Source organism: Eschrichtius robustus, chromosome 10 (assembly GCF_028021215.1).
Source record: "Eschrichtius robustus isolate mEscRob2 chromosome 10, mEscRob2.pri, whole genome shotgun sequence".
In the NCBI taxonomy this organism is placed as follows: domain Eukaryota; kingdom Metazoa; phylum Chordata; class Mammalia; order Artiodactyla; family Eschrichtiidae; genus Eschrichtius; species Eschrichtius robustus.
The window spans coordinates 98,564,223-98,589,174 of record NC_090833.1 but is presented as its reverse complement, the minus strand read 5'-3'; the positions used below and the strand labels follow the sequence as shown (position 1 = coordinate 98,589,174).

At 49.4% G+C, this 24,952-nt stretch overlaps 1 pseudogene; it reads left to right on the top strand.

The window, feature by feature from the left end:
* Window positions 1-3,585: 3,585 nt before the first annotated feature.
* LOC137770532 (anaphase-promoting complex subunit 15 pseudogene) lies at window positions 3,586-3,891 on the top strand (annotated as a pseudogene).
* The last annotated feature ends 21,061 nt before the right edge of the window (window positions 3,892-24,952 follow it).

Sequence of the window (24,952 nt, the reverse complement as noted above, 5' to 3'; positions counted from 1 at the left end):
ATCAAGACAATATAGTACTGGCACAAAAAACATAAATATAGATCAATGGAACAGGATAGAAAGCCCAGAGATAAACCCACACACCTATGGTCACCTTATCTCTGATAAAAGAGGCAAGAATATACAATGGATAAAAGACAGCCTCTTCAATAAGTGGTGCTGGGAAAACTGGACAGCTACATGTAAAAGAATGAAATTAGAACACTCCCTAACATAATAACAAAAATAAACTCAAAATGGATTAAAGACCTAAATGTAAGGCCAGACACTATAAAACTCTTAGAGGAAAACATAGGAAGAACACTCTTTGACATCAATCACAGCAAGATCCTTTTTGACCCACCTCCTAGAGAAATGAAAATAGAAACAAAAATAAGCAAATGGAACCTAATGAAAACTAAGAGCTTTGCACAGCAAAGGAAACCATAAACAAGACAAAAGACAACCCTCAGAATGGGAGAAAATATTTGCAAACGAAGCAACTGACAAAGGATTAATCTCCAAAATATACAAGCAGCTCATGGAGCTCAATATCAAAAAAACAAACAACCCAATCCAAAAATGGGCAGAAGATCTAAATAGACATTTCTCCAAAGAAGATATACAGATTGCCAACACACACATGAAAGGATTCTCAACATCACTAATCATTAGAGAAATGCAAATCAAAACTACAATGAGCTATCACCTCACACTGGTCAGAATGGCCATCATCAACAAATCTACAAACAATAAATGCTGGAGAGGGTGTGGAGAAAAGGGAACCCTCTTGCACTGTTGGTGGGAATGTAAATTGATACAGCCACTATGGAAAACAGTATGGAGGTTCCTTAAAAAACTAAAAGTAGAACTACCATATGAGCCAGCACTCCCACTGCTGGGAATATACCCTGAGAAAACCATAATTCAAAAAGAGTCATGAACCACAATATTCACTGCAGCTCTATTTACAATAGCCAGGACATGGAAGCAACCTAAGTGTCCATCGACAGATGAATGGTTAAAGAAGATGTGGTATATATATACAATGGAATATTACTCAGCCATAAAAGGAAACAAAATTGAGTTATTTGTAGAGAGGTGGATGCACCTAGAGTCTGTCATACAGAGTGAAGTAAGTCAGAAAGAGAAAAACAGATACCGTATCCTAACTCATATATATGGAATCTAAAAAAAAAAAACAGTGGTGCTGATGAACCTAGGGGCAGTACAGGAATAAAGAAGAAGGCATAGAGAATGGAATTGAGGACTAGGGGAAGGGCAAGTGTAAGCTGGGACGAAGTGAGAAAGTAGCATTGACATATATACACTACCAAATGTAAAATAGATAGCTAGTGGGAAGCAGCTGCATCGTACGGGGAGATCAGCTCGGTGCTTTGTGACCACCTAGAGGGGTGGGTTAGCGAGGGTGGGAGGGAGATGCAAGAGGGAAGGGATATGGGGATATATGTATACGCATAGCTGATTCACTTTGTTATACAGCAGAAACTAACACACCATTGTAAAGCAATTATACTCCAATAAAGATGTTAAAAAAAAAAAAAAAGAAAACCATTTTGTTGAATTCGAGTCCTTCTCAGGTGGGTTGTTCCAGAAAGAAAGGGATTTTCACAGAAGTAAGCGAGTCATCTGTATCTGCTGTGCAGGAAGCGAGTTTTCGATTTCATGATGCACCTGGAGATGCTTGGACAACGTCCAGAGAAGTGTCTCCTCTCATACTGAAGGCACCTGGGAGAGCAGGACCTCTGGACGCTGGATGTGTTCCCAGGGATGCCAGGGAGCTTTCTGCCTGCCAGGGTGCCCAGGTGAGCAACTTTACACTGCAGCGTGCTGCCACCCCCAGCACCTGTCAGAATTGAGGCGCACGAGCTGCCTGATAAGCCCGCAGCCTGCCCCATCCCTCCCCACCTCTTCTTACTTCTGTCAGCATTCAACCCTGAAGAAGAAAGAAAAGAGGATGCTTGATGAAGCCAATCCCACTTACCAGCACTTTGTACCTCACGCGATTATGAACATGGCGGGAAAACCAGACAGAAAAAAAGTGACCTAAACACACAGCGGGTATCAGGACACTAGGACCCGAGCAGACTCTCCTTGACTCAGAGATGAGTTCTGTCCTGAGACGGACAGAACTGAGTGCAGGAGATCTCTCCAAAGAAAAGGGCTGCCCAGGTAAAGCGTAGCATGGAACAGAGAGCCACGTCAATCGACTTTACTCTGCAATCAAAACTTTCAGGCTTTTGTTCATTCTGGGACACTCTTCTCTTAAAGTCAGTACGACATCCTTTCCTGAACGTTCTGCGATGAGAACTCGATGGCTAAAGTGCCAGAGAGTTCGTTCTATTCTGAATTCCTACTTCTGTATGTTATCATTTGGAAACACAGGGTCCACAGCTGGCTCATGGGACCTGTATTCTTTTGTAATGTTTCCCCAGGGATTCTTTGTGTGTATGTGTGAGTGTGTGTGACTCTGTCAAACAGGTGTCTGTGTCTATTCTTTTTTTCAGAACTCCCTGTACTTTTAATACTCTTCTCAACATGAAAATAACTTTCTCTTATTAACCAGCTTGAACTGCTTTTCCCACTTCAGTTCTCAGTGTGTAGAACCGGTTTCCCCCGCTTACCAGCACGGACCTCGGGCCTGACGCACTGTTACTGACGTCTTCGAAAGAGCCAAGTATTTCAGTGCACAAGGAAAGGTCTGCTTTCCCTGCACTGCACAGAGATTGACCCCCTGCTCTGTGGTGAGATGGGGGCTGGGAAGCCCCAAGTCAGGTGACAATCGGGTCCACCGAGAGCAGAGGGCATCCTTTCCGGACCCGCAGGTACTTCTTCAGTGGAACTTGGACTTTTGCTGCAACTCTCTGTCCTCCTGCCCCTGAGGAACCAGCCTAACCAGCAGAGCGACAGTGCGCGGTACTTGGAAGCCAGCCACGGCCCAGGTTTTCCCAAAGACAACTCCCTGCATGACCAACAGGGTGGGGACACTCCCTGGACCTCGGGTGAAGCCTCAGGCCACTGGTGATTCTTGGCGCCTTCATCAGGAGAGAAAACAAAGTTAGATTACCTATCCACATCACTTGAGGGTGGAATTAGAGTCTGTGGGGGTCATAGTCTTCCTCTCTCCCCATTCTCAACTTTTGCAGAGCACCCAGTGAGCACTCATGGGTCAGAGAAATGAATGTCTCTACGATGCCCTGCAGCAGCCCATGGGCTGCACCTCTGACCACTGAGCAGACCAGCACGCAAAGGGCTTTATAGTAAAAATCTCAAACAATGTGTGAATGCCCAGAGCATTGCTCAGGCACACAAACGGTTTAGCCTGCTTTGGTAGACTAGGTATGTGCAGTGTCATTTTTGAGCCCTCTGTAATAGAAGTTGCATTTGCATAATACAGCTGGCAAAGCCTTTTCAGATATATTTTCTATTTTAAGTCTAAAAACAACCAACTTTTGAAAGTGCAGTGCTTCTGGGTTGCCGCCAGCTGCCACCTCCCGGTGCAATGAGGAAACTGAGGCTCAGAGAGGTTAAGTGACTCGGCCAAGGTCAAACAGCTAGTAAGGACTCAAACCCCGTCTAGGAGCCATGTGCACCTTGTTCCCCTCCCTCTTCCTCTGTGTGACTGAGACACTGTGATTTAATCTGGATCGACCCCGTGTGGAGGAGACAGGGCTGCAGCGGCAGGAACGGCAGCATCAGGCCCGGCACTCTGACGATGAGGAAGAGGGAGATGAAGATGAGGATGAGGATGGTGAAGAGGACTCAGAGGATGATGAGGACGTGCAGGGCCTGGATGAGATGAATGACTACAATGAGTCACCCGATGATGGAGAGGTCAGGGAGGTGGACATGGAAGGCACCTCGCAGTATCAGGACCACTGGATGATCTAGGGAGATTCCAGCCCTGCCCAGTCTATCCTGGACCCCCTGCGGAGCCAGCTGATCACCCAACCCCCACCCCCACCCCCACCCCAGTGCCTGGAAGCTCACCCTCGGGCACCTCCTCAGCTGCTGCCAGCACCTGGCATCCTTGGCCCCTCCCAGCCCATCAGTCTGCCCTTGCATCCCCAGGGCCTGAGCCCGCCCCACCTTTCTGGCCAGTACCTCACTCCTTGGTTGCCAGACCTAGTTTCTTTCTAACTCTCTTTAATAAAGGACCGATATAAAAATAAAAAATAAAAAAATAAAAACAACCAACTTTTGAGATAGTTGTGATTATTAACTCCTTATTTTACAAATGAAAGGTCCGTGACTCAGAAAAGAGCACCCGGAAAGTGGCCAACCCAGATGTCTTTGTCTAATACCACTGGTTCCCAGGACTGACTGCACAGCAGAATCAGCTGGAGCCTTAAAAAGGCTCATGTCCAGGCTGCGTTCCCAGAGCATGGCTGCATTCATCTGAAATGGGGCCCAGGGAGGTCAAGGCATTGACAGTATTTAAAAGTACAATCCATTCCCGTTGTGTGGCCCATCACTGGTGCTCCTTTTAATCAGGGCTCTGACTTAGGGGACTTGGAACCATTTGGGGTCCTGGGACAGGAAGTTAAGGTCAGAGCCTCACCTGAGTTCCAGCAGGTTGGGTTTCTCCAATGAAGCCAAACAGCGTGGACCGATGTTTCCTACGATGGGTCACTGAACACCTGCCAGGACAGTCCTCTAAGAGGCCCCTGCAATCCCAAAGTGGCCCAGTGAAGAGTGAAGGTCTAAAATTCTCTTGGCTGGTAGAACTCCGACTTTGTGGTTTTCCCTGTTAAACTTCATCACTTTTCTGTGATGTGGGTTCCAACTTTTCATGGAAGAACAGGGAACAGCCTGTTGGTGTTGGTCAGCAAATTGGGAAACAGCCTGGGAACTGAGCTGCCTCCTTCGCTCCCTCTCTGCTGGCAGAGTCTGACAAATAGGGGGATGGGGTTTGGGGGACCTGAGAAGGCGTCAGGAGCTGTTGTCAGCTCAGGGTGACGCAGAGGAACCTGTGAGGCTCAGGCCTCGCTCAGGAGAAGAATCTGGGAGATCTCAGCCTCGAATGCATGAGCCCCAGCACCTGGGTCCCCGGACGACTTGCAGGATGCCCAGCAATGAGCAAAATCCACGGTAATTTCAGCTTGAAGCCATTCCCTTACAAACATCCCGGTGGAGGTCCACATCCCTGAAGCCCTGGAACAGGGGAACCGAATATCCTTTATGTCTATCCCGGAGGCCAGGGCGGATTCAGGCTGAAGCTCACACACAGGGTTGTGGAGCCGACTTTAAGAAAGAGATTTCATCAGAACCACCAGAATCGGCTCTGGTCCAGGTGTGCTAAGATGGGTCCAAAGTGCTGGGAGATATAAAATGTGCAATTCTGCATACTGAGTGTAGGATGGCTACAGGTTTGATCCAAGAAAATAGGAATTCTGGTAAATTCCATTAATTCCCATCAAAAAGAAAAAACAAAAGGATGATGCAATCATATGAATGATTGTATAAGTCTCGCTGTGCAGGGCGTATGGCTGCCAGGGGGATTCGCCTCACAGTAAGGACCTCCCCTCCTCCCACCATGAGGAGACTTTCTCAGACACACTTCCAGCCCTGCACGTGGTCACCATGTTCCTCCTGCAAGTCCCCCCCCCAATCCAGTGCTAGCAAACAGGACACTATCCTATCACCTGTGACCTTCCTGTCTCAAACCAAGTGCTCAGTAGAATAGGTGGTGGCCTTGGCTGCCTGGAAGGCTGGCGGTGACCTAAGTACACATGGAAGATGCAGGGAACCAAGCTACTCTGCTGCAGGGGGCCCAGGCTCTCTGCATCCCTAACTTGGCTTTTCTTTCCCAGAATTTTAACAGTGCCCATGGCTATTCCAGTGCTACCCAGGAACATGGAGGGGAAAGAGACAGCTGTCTTGAGAGATTGCAGATCAAATTTCTTACTTGGGGAAATTTTATTTAAAAAACATAACTACCTTGCTAGGTCCTCTCCAAGGATCTTGGAAGGAGCCCATGCAAACCCCAGGCCCTGAGGATTATACAAATTATAGATAGCTGCATGGTGAATCCATCTCTGCCAACAGGCAATGCGATAGAGAGAAGTGGGGTGTTGGGAGAGAGAGAACAAGAGAGTGAGATAGCAAGAGAGAGAATGGAGGAGGGAGGGAGGGAGGGAGGGGAGAAAGTGGGTGTAGGTGGTGTGAGAGGAGGTGGACGAGTAGTGCGAAAAAAGAGGAGAGAAGTCACCTGCTAGGGCCACACTCTACTGTGGGTTCTGCCTGGATCCTTACTACCCCCTCTACACCCCCAAGCTGGGCCCCCTGGAGCTTAGCCCCATCAGGACATCATCAGGTTCTGAGAAGGGTTCCTCCTGGTCCCCACATTCTCCATCCTCCTTTTCGCCAGGTCACACCACCTGTGGATGAAACTAAGGCCAGGTTCATAGAGAGAATGGTAATGTCCCTGGCTCCCAGCATCTTAGAACACCCCGTCTTATTGCTGAGCGTCTAGGTCTCACATGTGGCCCCAACAGACTTTGCAATCCCTGGCCAGGGATGCTGATGGGCATTCAGGGCAGCCTGCCCTGGAGTCCATGCAGAGACCAAGGCTCAGTGGGGCTGCTCCCGGCCCATGTCTCACGGAACAAGAACCAAATTGTGTTCTTCAGACTGCCTGCCATACCTGTCTGCACACCTGTGTGTATGTCTGCAGCTGGGTGTGGTCATCAGGCCCTGCCCCCAAGACCACATTTTACATGCTCTTTCCTGTGACCAACCTTTCCCTTAGGCCAGCAGAACCAGTTCCTCCCCCTGTCAACATCCTTGTGTGCAGCAGTGTCCCAGGGCTGCTGTAACAAAGCTCCACACACAGGGTGGCTTAAACAACAGACATTTATCGCTTCACAATCCTGGGGGCTGGAAGTTCAAGATCAAGGTGTGGGCAGGGCTGGTTTCTCCTGAAGCCTCTCTCCTTGGCTTGCAGATAGCTGTTTTCTCCATGTCCTCACGTGGTTGTCCTTCTGTGAGTGTCTGTCTTTGAGTCCATATTTCCCCTTCATTAGGATTTTAGAATTTGGGGCACATGACACAGCCCCTAACACTATGCAGATGGACTCTATGTCATTCTGTTCACTGGCTCATCTCAAGAGACTGGAAATAGCTGGGTCCCCACTGGGGTCCAACCAGAGCCTCACTCCCAGCTCGGAGAGATTCTAGCTGACCAACTCAATGTCTCCTTCAGAGCTGGACCCTGAGGCCGTGCTGTGAGTTGGTAAGGATGCTTTCTGAAGATGGCAGGGGCAGCTGAAGTCAGCTTGCCACCTTCTGAGGGACTCGCTACGTTTCCCTTGACGGTGGGCAGCTCCAACCCATCAGGAGGGGACTGCTGCACCAGCCTCACCCTGAGACACTCTGGAAAAAGTGTGGTTGAGTTGTGTCCCCAACATGATGTTGAAGTCCTAGCCTAGTACCTGCTAGTGTGAACTGACTCAGAGACAGGGTCTTTGCACATGATTTAGGTAAGATGAGGTCACGACAGTGGGCCCTAATCCAGAATGACACTGTCCTTATAAAAAGGGGAAATTTGGACAGAGAGACATGTACAGAGGGAGACCACCATATGAACCTGAAGACAGTCATTTACAGGCCCAGGAGAGAGGCCTGGACCAGATCCTTCCCTCACAATCTCGGAAGGAACCAGCCCTGCCAATCATTTGATCTTGGACTTCCAGCCTCCAGGACTGTGAGGCAATACATTTCTGTTGTTTAAGCCGCCCAGTCCGTGGTGCTTTGTTACGGCAGCTGCAGGAAATTAATACAAGTGTCAGCAGGGAAACCCGGGCTCCCGTGGCCCTGCCTCCTATGCCAGGTGCCCCTTCTCTCAGTGGCAGCAGAGGCTAGTGCCAGGGAGACCCAGGAGAGGGCCGAGTGGCTCCCAGTTGCTTTCTCACTTCCTCCTGTGCTCACGGATTTTGCAGATCTGGTTGAAAAGCAGATTCTGACTCAGTGGGTCTACGGTGGGGCCTGTATTCCTCTCAGCTCCTGGGTGAGGCTGATGTGGCCCCATCTGAGTAACAAGGAGTCTGGGTTCTGGTACTCGATTTGCTGCCCTTCAGACGTGCCTGCAGAGGAATGTGATGCTGGTTTCCTTGGGTCTGGGCTGTGGCCTGGGTGTTGGCAATGTTGAAAGGCCCCTGGGTGAGTCTGACGTGCAGCCTTTGGGAGGAAGACACTCCCTGGGTGTTCAGAGGGGCAGGGGGAGTGGAAGCATCTCCAGAGCCTGAATCTCGTCCAGTCTGGGACCCCTTTGTAAGAATAGACAAATGTGAATACACTGGGAAGGTCCAGAAGGGAGACCATGGTCTCATGCACTGCGGTCAAAATGCCTCCCTTTTACTAGAACATCTAGTCATGTGAACAAGTCACTGAAGTGCATCCCCCATCCTGGGAAGAAGAGGATGAGGGTCCCATCCTGAGCATCTTCAGCTGTACCATGACCCGCCTCTGGTCATACGTTAGGGCCACTGGGATGAGCTCCCAAGACTGAGCCAGAAGCTGTCCCAGAGGGAAACCCAGGGTCTGAAGGAGTGTCTCGGGTTCCCAGGGACCTGACTTCATCCAGTGGGGAGATTAAGCGCCTCGCAGCTTCATGGCATAGGCAGGCCTCCTGAGGGAGGCTGCGGGTGGGTCTCCAACCAGATGGGTTGTCCAGGTCTGTGCAGGTGTGGCGGTTTTGGCCCACCTGGGACAGCTATGCTGGGTCATGTGAGCCCTGGAGCCCCCATGGAAAAGCTGCTGTGCCCCTTCCTTTGTCCACTGCTGATGGATGGACCCTGCACCCTCGTTGATAAATGCTTGCCCCAACGCTCCCTCAGAGTCAGCTCCCCAGAGGACCACCTGCCTTCAGGCTCTTTCCAAAGAACCCAGTGCCCTTGTTACTCCACTCCTGTGTGTCCTGTGTTGTGGTGAATGTGGACTGCTGGGGGCCAGAGGATATGTGTACTTTATTTTTTAATTTATTTTTAAAAATAAATTTATTTATTTATTTATTTTTGGCTGTGTTGGGTCTTCGTTGCTGCGCACGGGCTTTCTCCAGTTGCGGCGAGCCAGGGCCACTCTTCGTTGCAGTGTGCAGGCTTCTCATTGCGGTGGCTTCTCTTGTTGCAGAGCACAGGCTCTAGGCGTGCGGGCTTCAGTAGTTGTGGCAGGTGGGCTCAGTAGTTGTGGTTCACAGGCTCTAGAGCGCAGGCTCAGTAGTTGTGGCGCACAGGCTTAGTTGCTCCACGGCATGTGGGATCTTCCTGGACCGGGGCTTGAACCTATGTTTCCCGCATTAGCAGGTGGATTCTTAACCACTATGCCACCAGGGAGGTCCCGACATGTGCACTTTATTTTATTTTATTTTTTTTAACATCTTTATTGGAGTATAATTGCTTTACAATGGTGTGTTAGTTTCTGCTTTGCAACAAAGTGAATCAGTTATACATGTACATATGTCCCCATATCTCTTCCCTCTTTCATCTCCCTCCCTCCCACCCTCCCTATCCCACCCCTCTAGGTGGTCACAAAGCACTGAGCTGATCTCCCTGTGCTGTGCGGCTGCTTCCCACTAGCTAGCTATTTTATGTTTGGTAGTGTATATATGTCCATGCCACTCTCTCACTTTGTCCCAGCTTACACTTCCCCCTCCCCGTATCCTCAAGTCCATTCTCTAGTAGGTCTGCATCTTTATGCCCGTCTTGCCCCTAGGTTCCTCATGATCTTTTTTTTTTTTTTAGATTCCATATATATGTGTTAGCATACGGTATTTGTTTTTCTCTTTCTGACTTACTTCACTCTGTATGACAGTCTCTAAGTCCATCCACCTCACTACAAACAACTCAGTTTCGTTCCTTTTTATGGCTAAGTAATATTCCAGTGTACATATGTGCCACATCTTCTTTATCCATTCATCTGTTGATGGACACTTAGGTTGCTTCCATGTCCTGGCTATTGTAAATAGAGCTGCAATGAACATTTTGGTGCATGACTCTTTTTGAATTATAGTTTTCTCAGGGTATATGCCCAGTAGTGGGATTGCTGGGTCATATGATAGTTCTATTTTTAGTTTTTTAAGGAACGCCCATACTGTTCTCTATAGTGGCTGTATCAATTTACATTCCCGCCAACGGTGCAAGAGGGTTCCCTTTTCTCCACACCCTCTCCAGCATTTATTGTTTGTAGATTTTTTGGTGATGGCCATTCTCACTGGTGTGAGGTGATACCTCATTGTACTTTTGATTTGCATTTATCTAATGGTTAATGATGTTGAACATTCTTTCATGTGTCTGTTGGCAATCTGTAGACATGTGCACTTTAGATACTGGCAGCTGTGGCCAGACTGTCCCCTGGACTCCACTGCTTGTCAGCGAGGGCACCTGGCCCATCCCCTCCTGATCCCTCCAGCACTTGGCGGCTTCCCAAAGCCTGAGGCAGGAGAAGAAAGGACTCTGTCCCCAGAGAGTCCGCAAGCCTGCAGGGGTTGGGGTGAGGGTCACGGGCAGGAGGGGAGTACCATGCTCACTGGGTCCTGCTCACCTCGTGTCCCCTGCTCACCTGAGTGCAGGCTGAGGACACAGTGCTGTGTAAACGGGGGCAGCTGTGGGCAGGCGGCCCGGCCAGGACTGGCTGTTTCTACCCTGAGGCTCTCTTCCTCTCTGTCCCCTCAGCTTCCCCACCTGCACGGACCAGGCTTTGGCCACATCACCCCAGCAAGAGCACAGGGCCCTGGGAGTCACTGGGGCGTCCCGGGAAAAACCAGCTGCGATCACCGTGTGCCTGTGTGTCCGCTCCTCTGTTTCCCACGGTGGCCTGTAGGCTCAGAAATGCTGACCGCAGAGGAGTACTCTCATTCGGAGAATCTGTGATTCAGCCAACACCAGATGTGATTGCATTTGTGTAAAGAAGGCCCTCACTGACCCATGAGTCCAACAGCCTGCCAGGGCACCGCGGCCCCCATCCTCTGAGACAGCCCCTGGCCCCTGCTTCCAGGTCAGCCAGAGAACTGGGGGCCGGCTAAGGCACCTGACTTTGATCTCTGAACGGCTGTGTTTAACAACCTACAGACCCCACGCCTTCATGGCCATGGGTTCTTTCTCTGGACCCAGCAGTCACCCTGACTCTGGCCAGCCGGGACAGTGGGCACAGCAGTGGAGGGTAGGCAGACGTCAGAAGTCACCTGGACAAAAGGGGGCTCTGCTAGAATCTGCTAGAGTCCAGTATTCCTTTCCCTGCTCCCTGGGTTCACCCCACCCTGCGCGGCCCTGCAGGCTTTTCACAGACCGGACCAGGCACAGGTGTGACATCATCCACAGGGAGACACTGAGGCTCTGGGAGCACTGGAGGAGGCCAGGCTCACCTGGAGAAAGTGCCCAGGCATTGGTGGTTGATGTCTAACAGCCGCTGTGTTCACCTGTCGGTGTCGGGCACAGGCCGTCCGGTGGGGAGCAGGCAGGTAAAGGCACTGGAAGAGACTTCCTGAGGTTCCCGCCCACATGGACAAGACAACAATGAGAGGATGGACAGCCACGGGTGGCTCCCTGGCTGTCATCAGGGCCTCTCCGTGTGGATTTGTCCAGCCAGATCTGGGGGGGATTGTGCGCCGTCCAACCACTGTGTTCTGGCTTTGCCCTCTGACCCTAGGAGGCCTTGGTCATCCCAAGGTCATCAGTTTTAACCCCACCCTGCAGGGACCCAGGGTGGAGTCCCCTCTGCTCTCCAGACCCCTCCCAAGGAAACAGCTCAAGGGCTTTAGCGGTCAAAGACAAATGTCACCCTGCCACCCATTGTCATCCTTCCTCAGAGGGACAGAGAAACCCTGGGGAGGCTGAGAGACAGGTTTATATGTGGGGATTTTCAAAATCTGGGACTCAGCCAGGGCTGTGTGTGTGTGTGTGTGTGTGTGTGTGTGTGAGAGAGAGAGAGAGAGAGAGAGAGAGAGAGATAAAGAACTAGAGAAGAGAGAAGATGAAAAGGTCAGCAGAAGGTTTTCTATAGCCCAAAGAAGGCCCAGAGCCAATACCTGGGGAAATGCCCCAGGTAGTATTTTGTTCTAGTAAAAGTAAATTCCAGCGTTCTAGGGAAGGACCAATGAGGAAGCAGGAGCCTGGAACTTGGGATGATTTTCCCCATAACCTGCTTGTGGCCTGTGGAGGTGGACCAGACTCCAGTTCCCAGTGCCCCTCCAAGGGAGCCCTGGAGAAAACCACCTTCTCCCTGGCACTGCTTTAACTGTTAAACCAGTAATGATTATCATACCTGCATCTGGGGTTTCCTGGGGGGGAGCTGATGAGACACTGGGGGCAGGCGGGGAAGCAGGTGTGGGACCCTGGTTTCTGCCACCCAGAGCTCACAACCCCTGGGGCCCACAGGCCTGTCAGCCTGTTTCTCAAGCTGTCTGACAAGGTCCACAGACACCAGCTCCGGGTCCCTCCAGGTGTGGGATGGCAGCTCTGTGCAGTTCATGTTCGGGGGGCGCCAACCTGGCACATGTGTGGGCCCCTGTGAAGCCACCAAGTGACAACTTGGTCAGCTCGTGCTGGGCCCCTAGGCACCCTGTTATAGTGACCTAATAAACTAGGGGGACCAGGGCAGAATTACGATCCCTAAGTAAGCCTTATTCCTGAAACCCTGACGGGGAGGGGCCCTATCCTACGGAATCTAACAGCCCCCGACCTGCTAGGGTTGAGTCCACCTGTGCCAGGGCCATGCCCAGTGTAATTTCTAAGAGTCGGCAGTGTCCTCTCCAAGTAAAAACCTGGCCCTCTGCTGCAGGAGCTGCCTCTAAGGGGGATTCATTTCATTGGGTTGAACCTCTTTTAAGAGATGGGAGGGGAGGAAAAGAAGGGAAAGACGGGAGGGATGACCATCCCATCAAGTCTACATAGGCGGTGTGGCCTGACCTTGGCAGGAAGGCAGCAGGCTCGCTGGGCCCCTTCCACGGGCATGGCTGACACAGGGGAGCCCTCTGCTGCAGGACGGGCACCATATGTGGCTGCTCCCCAAGCGTCCACTAGGTGGCAGCATGACACCTGGGCGAGAGCTCGCCAGTCTTGGAGACAGTGATTTAGGTTCCACCTATTTTCACAAAAGCCTGAAATTTGCCAAGTGGATGCAGTATTGGAAATCACATTTCGGCAGGTAAGAAGATGTAGTAAGTGATTTATTTTCGAAGTAAGTGGTTGGCATCTGGCTACTCAATTCAGGGAAGCAATTTCTAATCTTTGCCTTTACATATTGAGGGCTGAAAGGGAATTGGAAAGGTTTCTTATGTCCTCTTGTTAAAGATCTGCCTGCTGCATGTTCATTCCTGCTGACCTGAACTCGAGGTGGGCTCATTTTGAGGTGGGATGCCGAAAGTTTGAGCTGGAAGGGCCCCTCATCCAGGCTTGTTCATCTGCAATCTAGAGGCCTTGGGAACTGAAGGACATACCACATATTCCTGGAGAAGGCCACCTAGACATCAGAACGACTCGGGTTCCTTAATTCAGGATCGAATAGTCCAAGCCTTTGATTAAAAGAAATCTAAAAACAATAGGTTTACTACGCAGTCAAGATGGTTTGGATGTAGGTTCTAAGGGGGTAACACAAAGGATCCCAGGTCTAATCCACCCTGTTTTACAGGGGGAGCAACTAAGCCCCAAAAATGGGTGTGTATTGAGCCCATGGACCTCATAACTGCTTGTTTGGTGCCCTCTCCAATCTGCCTGGGTCACAGAGCCTCAGTGAGTGGAGGAAGTCACATTGCAGGACTGAGCTGTTTTTTCTTGATTCCCAGACATGGAGAGAAGCCAAGGATGAACCACCTTCTTGACACACCCCCAAAATATTTGAGAAATGTCAAGAGTGACAGGTGATTCTTCTAGGTTGGAGAAAAGAGATGTATTTCTACATATTCTCTTACTTCCTTTTAGTTAACTGACAACTGGCCTATGGATAACACTACACAGAGGGCAGGGATTTAGACCCCAGATAAATGTGTTTTGTCCTCCAATTTCCCCTACACTTGGGCACATCACCGTGAAAAACTTCAAGCGACCCGCTTGGGAGCTGAGTCCCAACCCTCTCACCACAGCCCCTCCAGGGAAAGTTCCAGTCCGTGCATGGGGAGATTCAGCTTGGGAAGTAAGCTTTTATATTCCAACCAGTGTGTCATGCCTTATCACGTGTTTCTGCAGCATGAGAGGGTGAGGTTAGACTTAGAACTCATGCACAGGCTGAGGAATGTGCTGGAGAAGGAAGGGCAGGCTTTGATGGCAGTGGGTGGAGACTCCTCAAACTTTGCCTCCCAGGCATCTACAGAGCTGGGCCCTGCACAAGGAGTCCAAGTGGTCCTCAGCACCCAGGAGCAACTCTGGAACCAAGTTCCAAAGCTGGACCTGTAAGAGCAAGGGCAGCCGCCACATGATCCTTACTTGCCCAGGCTTCCCAGGATGGAGGGCCAAGGACCTCTCCATCCACGTGGACGCCAAGGCTGGGGGGTGCCTTGTGCCTCGGGGTCCCTGCTATAACCCAGGGCCAGGCTCGGGCCTGGCACCCTTGGATGGTCCAGAGTGATTCTCCAGACCTCAGGTCCAGCACAGAACCTGCTGCTATGGCATAGATGCTGCCTGACCTACATCACCCACTCCCACAGGAGTAGGACGGCCTTCGTGGGTTTGTCAATATACACTTGTTTCTGTTTTTAAATGTCTGGACTTGGAGATTTTATTGTGCGCCTTCTCTTTCCCACCACAGAGGGAACGATTAAATAAGACCCATTCCCTCATCCCTCACTCATCCCCTTAACCCTTAGCTTGGCCCTTTATCCTCTAAGGCAAGTCCCTAACCACACAGACAGAAGCACCATCAGGGGAAGTAATTTTCTGCAACCATCTTCAGCACGTGGATAGTTCAAAGGCATTTGAAAAGTCAAAATTGATGGCTGCCACTGCCCCCCACATGTGGTTTCCCCCTTTCATGTGATTAGTGACCCTTCTGGAAGTTCAGCTGTGTTAGAAAGACAAGATTTCCCCTTCTTGAGGTCACTTTGCATTTCATTCTGAAGGCGGGCTGAGCGGACTCACCCTACACTTTGCATTTCCCTGCAAGTGGGCTCCAAATTCCACCAAGAGCTGTGAGCACCTGGGTGAGGGGCTCACTCCTGCCCGGGGCCAGTCCTTTTCAGCCAACAGCAGCTTTCCAGCTCCACACGCTGTTGACCTAGCAGAGTGGATCAACTCTGCTGTGCATGAGAATCAGGACCCTCTCGTCCCGTCTCCCAGCTGCAAGCTGTCGCCTCCCCATAACCCTTACGGCCTGTACCATCTGTTCGCATGAGGATTTACAGGCTGTGTTCTGCTCAGCAGAACAGTCCGTGGTTGGATTCTTATGGAAACCTCTGTCGACTGGTTTCCTATCAGAGATCCAGAAAGCACATTTAAAATGAACAGAATGCCTGCATCACAGGAACCTGTTCATGTAACCCCATATGTCTTCGGGGTCCTTGGCCCGGCACCACCCTTCACGTCTGCCCAGCGAGGGCGCCTGTCTGCCCGCCCTGGCCTCACTCTCTGGTCTGAGCTCTTCCAGCCGGAGAAGTCGGCCCACGCCTCTTTCCCCATAAATCTTCCCTTCCTTCCACTGCCGAGCGCCCACTCCCTCACATTCCCTCAGCTCTCACGGTCCCTGTAACACGATGTACCATCCAACTGGAGGTGTGTGTTTTATGGACGTTTGGCTGTAAGTCCTGTGCAGCAGGAGTTGCATTCCGTTCCTTCCTGAGCCTGGACCAGAGCAGCAGGGACGGTGCTGAGTGTGCACCTAGCGGGTCAGCCAACACCCCTGGCTGGCTGGACTTTATCCCAGCGCTTTGTTGCTCCGCATCCCTCCTCCTGGACAGCTTGGCTGGGTTTGCTCATTAGTGCCTCTACCAGGGGATGAAGAGGATGGGATGAAAGGCAGAACCCCGACTGACCGTGTCGTTCACCAGCTCCTAACATTGCACAGGAGTTTGCTTGGCCAAAGTGAATAGTTGGTATATTTCTGTATTTGAAGAGCCAAAGGAGAAATTTCCACTGCTGTGTGTGTCTGTGTGTCTGTGCGTCTGTGCGTGTGTCTGTGTATCTACCTATGTGTATAAGTCTATGTGTATGTCTGTATATGTGCGTGTCTGTGTGTATATATAAGTATGTGTCTGGGTGTGTCCATGTGTGTCTGTGCATATTTGTGCATGTGTGCCTATGTATGTATCTGTGTAATATATATTAATGTATGTGTGTTGTGTGTGTCTATAGGTATCTGTGTGTGTCCGTATGTCTGTGGATGTGTCTCTGTGTGTCTGTCTGTAGATGTGGGGGTGTGTGTGTGTGTGTGCTGTCTACCAGCGCATGAACACAGGGCGTGAACTCAGAGTTAGTCCTGGCCATCCTCTGACACGGAAAATGGCAGTTGGCCTCCACCACCCACTCCATCTTCCTGGGCTTTCTGCTGGCCCCAGATGCCCAGGTGCTGGAGCAGTGGAACGCTTTGTTCCAATGTGTCCTCGAGCTGCAGCCCACCGCCCACAGCCCCGCGGGGACAGCCCAGCTGAGCTGCGTCTCTGCACATCCCGCGAAACTGGACTGGATCCAGAGCCAGCCCTGCTGCTTCTGTGAGGAGACAGCCCTAGGAGTTTCGCAACCAGCTTGCTTACTGCCCCAGGACTCTGGCTTCTCCACCTCCTTTGCTTTCTAGACCAGATGAAGACAAGATGCAGGCTGGGCCACCTGGCTGTTCAGAGTGGGGGGCCCTGGGAAGGGGACCCCTCGGTGCCCACATCCCAAGTGGTCAGCAAAGGAATCCTTACCCAGCTCGGCCATCACTTGTCCTGGTCACTGTCATTTCTCGTAAATGAACTCTTCTTTCTCTCTTTGGAAACCTCAAAAATTCCCCTTTACCTTTGAAATTCCAAAATAAACATGTTTAAAATGTATTCTGCTGTGAATTTGTCAGGGCTTTTAAACGGGGCCAGTTACCTCATTCCCAGGACCTCATGCAAAATGTAAATGGGGGACCCTTGTTCAAAACATAGGAAAACAGCGTACTTAAAGGTACCAAAGTATAAAGCTTTCCTTTCCTTCACAGTCTTTCTTGACTTGCCATGGTGTTTTTATTTAATGTTGTTCCAAATAAAGAAAAGTTGAAATTTTAAATTGTTAGTGTACATTTTAGCATTCATCTTTATATTGTGCAATGCCAGTTTTAAGTGCAAATAAAAGAGCGTTTTAAGTCCCATGAAGAACCATTGAAATTACGTAGCTTATTTTGTACCTCATACATGCAGGTGTATTTCATTCTTACCGGAACAATGGAAACACTGCACAAAACTACCTCAAGCATTTTTTGTTCATTTATTGACACTTCGGCTCGGTGAGGAGAAAGGAAGGACCAAATAAGAAGGTTCTTCACTTTCCTGCTGTGTCATCATCACTTTAGAGTAAGTGTTCGGCTGATACAGGGATGTAAGCAGTTGAGAGAAGCTAGGCCAGGGTGCCTTCGTTGCTCTTGTTGCTGAGAAGGCCACTGCCTTCCATTTGCATTTGAAGCAAATTCTGGTTCAAGTGAAGAGTGTGGCTCCTGAGAGCTGCCAGCGCCCCACTCCCTCGGCTATAAAGGTACACACTTACCTATACATGATTTGAGTTTTGCTGAATAAACTCCACACATCCTGGATGCATAGGAACTCTATTTATGGGGTGCTGTGAACTCAAATCAGGCAGCAAAAAACCGGCAGACGTTGGTTCTGCATGATGTCTCCTCTGCTCACAGGCACGCTTCATTATCCCACCAGACCTCACCTACAAAACACAAGTTCAAAGCTTAAATTATTAACGATTTCAAGTTGGTGACAGCAGGGCATTAAATCAAGTAGAGGGCCTTCTGAGCAGAGGGCCCCGTGTGACTGCACACAGCAGTGAGGTTAGTCCTGCTGAGAACTGAAAAAAATCTGATAAATGTTCTTCTATTTGTTAATTGATTATTTTCCTCCCTGGATTCTCTCTGTTCTCCTGGAACTCTAGGAAAATAAGTAATGAGACTTCTGGTTCTCCCATTTGTGTGTCCACATTTCTCTCTTATTCTGATTTCTTTGTCCTCATGAACAGTCTGCAAGAAATGCCTGGTCTTTCAGTTCACTAATTCATTCCTCAATCATGTCTATTTTGTTACTGAGCCTACTGATATTGTAATTAGCAATCATTTTTTTGATTTTCCAATTTCCCTAGTTCTTTTTCATAACGAACTCTTCGTGTTTTATAGATAGTTTACATTCTCTAATTTCCTTGACTATATTCATTATAATTACCTTTAAGACTTTGCTGTATGGCCTTTTTCCATTTGTTGAATTGGATTGCCACTTTTTCATAGTGTTCATTTTTCTCTGATGTTTGACAGCTCTCGGCTATCTGCTGATCTTTCTGTTTGTTTGGGAATCCTTGATCAGCATGTTTCTCTGTGCCCGGTTTTCTCATCTGTAAAATAACGACCTCAAGTAGATCAGTGGTTTTCAACTCTTGTTAGCTTTGGTAAATGTTGTCAAATGATAACTTATTTGTGGAAGCACAGTGTATAAATGGAGACCGTGTGGCAATAATCACAGCAGATGCCAACCCTGGAGACATCACCTTGGAAATCCCTCCTGCAGCCCCACCTCAAGATGGACTTTGGTGGGGCTCCCGGGCCACGTGTCTCAGTGACCACAGCCTGGAGCCGGTGATCCAGATGTTCACTTCAAACTCAAATATTGTGTGATGCCTTGTAGGGGAACACCCAGACTTGAAATCTGTGAAATCCCTTCCTACACATTCACTGGGGTGTGGTTCTAGAAATGGAAGCATCCCCCTGGCAGGTACACTCATGGTGACTTGAACACCATCACACTTCAGATGGGAACAAACCTCCCATGAGCAGCTCCCAGATACAGTCTCGACAAGGATAGCTGCGCGTAACAGTGGTGGTGTAAGTCACCAGGGAACACACAATTCTGCTTCTTTTCTTTAAGTGGACCTCCTGATTCAAAGGATACATTTCCAGAAAGGACTGGGCTAAGCTCCAATCTTGGCCTCTGTGTAAAATATCAAAGTAGATGCTATAAATCAGTACATTCTCAGCATTCGATCATAAAAAAGACAAAACTGCCTTTTTGGCTTGACCCCATGCTGCTCTTTCCCAGAACCCGTGCAGAGCAAACGCCAGGTGGGACGGGGCTTTGTGGACCTGCGATCCAGTTTCTGGTCTAGAAATAAGTCAAAGTACCAATGTGGAAATACCTGCTGTTCTTAAAATAGGTCTGTGTGTCTCAGTGTTTTGTTTTTTCCTTAAGTTCACTTGAGATTCAGCAAAAGAAATGAGGAAGTGAAATTTTTGAATTGGTTTGTCCTCTTTTATCTCAGAGAGGATGGTTCTTCTTTTAAGGGTTTCTGACAGGGAAATTTTTACATGAATCAAACTAATAACAGCAACAACAACAATAATAAATCCTGGATTATAACCTCAAAAGAAGTTTGCCACTGGAAACCCATTTCCTTGGCTCTGGGAGGCTTTCAGCTCTCATCCTCTCCCAGGTTTTTCCCCCAAGAGCCCTGGGACCAAGGGCTGCCCCTCATACCTCTGCTTCTTCTTACACTCTGATCTCTTTGTCCTTCTGAAGAGATTCTGGAAGAACCCTGGATCTTTGACTTCAAGTGCCAAAATGCTGTTGGGGGTCTTCACTGTTCTGGATAATCTGGAGTCTTAATGTTGAAAACAACAATAACAATATTTTTTTGGTTTTTATTCCCGTTTGTCAGCCACCTCAAAGCCATGATCCCGCAAGAGGGGAGCATTTGGGGATCCCACTGCTGTCTGTGCTGGCCATCTCCTCCTATCCCCAGCTTGCCACTTACAGCCCGTGGAGAGGAAACATAGACCAGACCACCACGCAGGAGGGAAGTGCCACTGAAGGAGGAAAGCAGTGTCTGTAAGGACCTCTCCTTTCCAAAGGCCCACGTGGATCTTCCGACCTGCTTGCCCCACAGCAGATGCAGCCCTTGATTTTTTACTTTATTTTTAAATTTGAGATACACACACACACTCGCAAACTGAGCACATTTCTGAAGTGCACAATTTGTTGAAGTCTCACTAACTGTTCAACCCACGCATCCAGCCCCAGAACAAGAGCAGATGTCAGCAGCACCACAGAAGAATCACCTGGTTATGGCCAGACCTGGGGCCATTGTTAACCTGACTTCCAACAGCACAGCTTAGTTTCCCTTGATTTTGTTCTTTGTACAAATGGAATTATACTTTCCTGTCCAGCTTCTTTGGCTCATGTTGCGTTGGCAAGATTCTCCTCTGTGTTGTCTCATGAGCTTGTAGATCACCTCGTCCTCATTCTGGATGATGTTCCCTCACTGGGAAGTGTGGGGATGTCAGGTGATGTATTAGTGCATTCCTCTGCTGCCGGGCACTTGTGTGCTTATTCCCACTCGCTGGGGGTGAGCAGCGGATGCTTTCAAGAGTATTTTCAGGTTGAAACAGTTGCTATTGTCTAAAGAATTTGAGAAACAAACCAAACCCAGCCCCACTAAATGCACAATTCAGTCGGTACATGACGAGGGATAAAAGCTGCTTCTAGATCCCTGGATTACTGCCCTTTCCCCCTTTCTCTGGGGCAGGCAGTGTTGACTGAGCTTATAAAGATCTTAACATATAGATAGCTGGTGATAGCTGGGAAGCTGCTTACCAAACCCCACCTTTGATTTGCTGGAAGATCTCATCAGAAAAGGAAGGATAAATGGGTAGGAGAGGGGAGAAAGGAGAAGCAGATGACATCATTCAAAGGGAATATTTTCTTTTTAGAAAAACCTGTATGCTTGACTCCACAGATGTCTCCAATCTAGAAGGTTGTGAAAAACACATTTGACCACTTTACCTTGTCCCACTATGAAGAAAGTGGGAGTAGGCCACTCATTCTCTCTTCAAAAAATCTCCTTGGATTGAAGGAGGTTGGAGTTGGCAACGGGTCAATGTCATGAACCTCCAGAAGATGCCACGCCATCCAAGGAAGCCCAGGGACATGCCACTTAGAAACTTCTAACTGGAAGTCAAATTTCCCCACTTGGATGGAGTAAAGTAAATCTCAGAGGATTTTGACATTGGAGAATTCAAAAGTCTGGATGTTCGTATTCTTGGTTTGGTGCTAATATAACGTGATATTGCTGCTTCTGTTGAATGCATATTAACTACATGGTATTATCTTGTATTTTCAGGCTCCAGGGCATTTTTTTTGCCCAAGAGAGCACTATTTTGTAAATTCATTCAATGAACACAAAAGTAAATGAATCTGTTCAATGAGGGAGAAGTTTCTGTTCTCAGATTCACCTGGCCTCCAGCTGGAAATTTGCTTGGGTTCCAAGATGCAATTCACTCCCTACCCCCCACCAAGGGCTGCTGCCTTGAGTCTCAGGTCCACAGCCAGGTCCCGCCTGTCCCAGGAGATCCACTGTGTGAGCAGGTGCCCCCTTCTCATGCAGGAGACCAGCTCTCCTCTGGGGGGTGTTAGACGGTGCAGGCTCACCCCGGGCCAACAGCAACACCTCCCAACTACCCTGCTGTGGTGCTCTCCTCAGTCCAGACCTTGCTGGCCAGCCTCACTGGAGGGCAGGCGGCCCAGGGCTTGCAGGCTGCTTGACAATTGTCCGGCCAGGGTCTGTCTTGTCCAAGTCTCCCCATGTGATCCACAGCTACCTGTCTCCCTGTCGCTGCAACACTGTCAGTTGCTCTCCATTGACCCCAGGACAGAGTATCGAATGACCAACAGAGGGTAGAGCATTTTCAGATTTAAAAAAAAAAGAAGTGTTTTAATTTTTTCTGATTTCCAAGTCAATACAGACAGGTGAGGCAAGGTGGTGGTGCTGCAGAAGGTTTGAGAGACTTCTTTCCTTCTAAACCAAGTAAACTGAAAGCCCCCAAGTGAAAAGAGCAGAAGGGGTACCGGCTATGTCAGAGCTGAAGAAGGGCTAAAACCATCCACCAGATCAAAAGAATCTAGGAAAATCATTCAAGTCTTGTCCCTAAATACATCATCAGGGAAGGAAGTAGCAGAAATCTCTTATGTGATGTCCACCCAGGGCCCATCAGAGATGGTAAAACCTACCCAAGATGCACAAGATTGTTTCTCTCGACTCAGGAACTGAGTTGATTGCCCAGACATAACTTCTTCTAACTGTGCACAGGATTTGTGTATGATAAAAAGACAAAATCAACAAGGGGAAAGAGGAGGCAGAGGGCTGACACACATTTGAGAGGCCCCTCCCTTCCCGTGTGGCAGAAGCTTGCCCCGGCCCAGACCTCCTGCAGGAAAAGAACCTGCAGTGTTAATAGCTGTGCTTTTCTTCCCTGTGTCCTCAGGTCCCTTCTTCCACCCGACAGATGTGTTCTCCAGAAGGATGGTTGTTATGGAAGGAATTTATCAAAAAGAAAGAGCCCCATGTACAACCTTTGGCCTCTAACAGGAAGCCCACTTTGAGACAATAGTACTAAAAGGCAAGCTTTCAATCTGCCAGAAAAGAGCATTTTGACATTAAAAAAACAATCATTTAAAAGGATTTGAAAACCCAAAGGCTAGTGAGCAGGGCATTGCGCTCTCCATGAATAATAGATTGAATAGGTAACAGGTGAATAACTTGCCTATCCAAGGCTGGGGTGAGGTGGGAGGATGGAGGGCTGCCCAGGGTTATGGTCACAGCATCAGAGAGAGGAGGCTGCTGGGCCCTGTGGGACATGAAAGGACAGGGTTGCAAGTAGCCAAGGCGGGGCTGCCAGCCTTGAGGGAGAGGAGCCCATGCTTGCCGACCTCCATCTCATCCAGTGAGCCTGGAACACATATTCCATGAAGAGGAGTGACATTAGCAGCCTCCTGGCTGCTGACCAGCAGGGCACCCCTCAACTGCCTTCATGTTGGCTGTCCCACAGGAGTGACCCTCAGGTTTGCCTGAGGACCATCCTCAACTTTTCTCAATAACCCCGTAAGGCCCAGACAATTCTGAGCCCCCCAGAACAATGGTGAGGCCCCAGGAACCCGGAGATCATAGCTATGCACAGAAAGGTTAATTTTATGTGTCAATTTAGCTGGGCAATGGGACACCCAGGTATCAGCTTAAACATGATCCTGGGTGTGTCTGTGAGGGTGTGTCTGGATGAGATTAGCATCCGGTTTGGTGGATTGAGGGAAGCAGATTGCCCTCCCCAATGTGGAGGGCCTCGTCCAATCAGTTGAAGGCCTGAATAGAACAAAAAAGCGGAGGAAGTGGGAATTTGCTCCCTGTGCCTGACTGTCGTGGAGCCATGATATGGTCTTCTCCTGCCCTTGGAATGGGACCATCGGTGCTCCTGGTTCTCAGACCTTCAGACTCAGCCTGCACTACACTATCAGCTCCCCTGGGTCTCCAGCTTGCAGACAGCAGAGAGTAGGACCTCTGAGCCTCCATTATCATATGGGCCAATTCTTCATAAGAAATCCCTTTATCTCTCTCTCTCTCTCTCTATCTCTGTATCCATCTCTTATTGGTTCTGTTTCTCTGGAGAACCCTGACTAATAGAGTCTCTATCACTTGTCTGCTGGTGGAAAAGAAGATCTGATTTAGTTGTCTCTCTGTGTGTTTTCTTTTTTAATTTAATTTTATGTATTTATTTTTTATACAGCAGGTTCTTATTGTTTCTCTGAATAGAACAATGATCAGTTCTCGCCTCCTCCCACCATTCCTCCATCCTTTTGCTCCCTTGGAGGGAAGGGGCAGAAAGGAGTTGAAGCAGAGGAATAATACCAAGCTCATTGTCATGGGTGGGTTGGTTAAATTCTTTACGGGTCAGGGTAGCCAAGCTTAAGCCGTCACTCTGGAGCCCCACCCAGCAGCTGCCAAAGGGGCTGTGAGATCCCTGTAGGAAAAGGGGGCCAGGAAGGTAAACCTGGAAGGCTGAACGGCAGGAGTGTTTGGTGTATGGCAATGATTGCTACTGGGGCTGAGATGGGGGCCCACGCGTGCACATGGAGAAGAGGGCACAGGCCAGAGGGCCGACTGATGCAAGATGGGGATCTGGAGAGGTGAGTGGTAATTTAATAGAGTTCCCCCAACACAGACCCTGATTTGTGCAGAGGCAGTACATTGGGCGACACTCTCAGGGTCAGTCCCTGTGGGGAGCGAGGGGGCGGGACCTGACGGAGGGAGAATTTGAACTCTGGAAGCAGCCCCAAGGAAGGGTGTCACAGGGGCCCTTCAGAAATGGGGATGGGCTTCAGCGCTCCCCGAGCGAGCGCACTGGCGCAGCCCCAGGGCAGGGCTGTCTCTGGGCGAGAAAGCTCCTCCTGGCTGAGGCAGCCCTGGGGAGGTCTCAGCTAGAGGCCCGCAGGAGTTTGGGGGTCTATGTGGGGGTCTGTGTGGAGCCCACAGGGTCCAGCAGTGGAGGGAACAGCCAGAGTCCTTAATAGGCCAAGGCTGGAGGTCCACGAGCAGTAATTCTCGTGTAGTTCTGGAACCACCAGGGCAGAAAATTCCAGAAGTGCCAGTCAGCAGTACATCTATGGATGTAAACCAGGATCTGGGCTTTCGAATAAAGATATGTGGTGTGAGAGTTTAATAACACAGTGACAGTTGCAACTTAGCAATAGAAAAAGCAACAGTTTGTGTAATATATCACGTATATTTCAGGTTTTAGGACAACCATATGCAGAAAAACCAAAAAGGGCATGGATGTCTGCCCCAGTCAGGGTCCAGCGGAGCAGGCCCGGCAAATTTACACCCAGAACAGATCATTGCTAACACTCATCTCCTGAGTAAGATGAAACTATTGTCCGTGATAATCATGAAATGAAATACAGTTCACACATGAACCAAAATCTGAACTTAACAAACAAAAATACTGCAGTCACAGTTCCAACTTATATCACTGTTTGGAA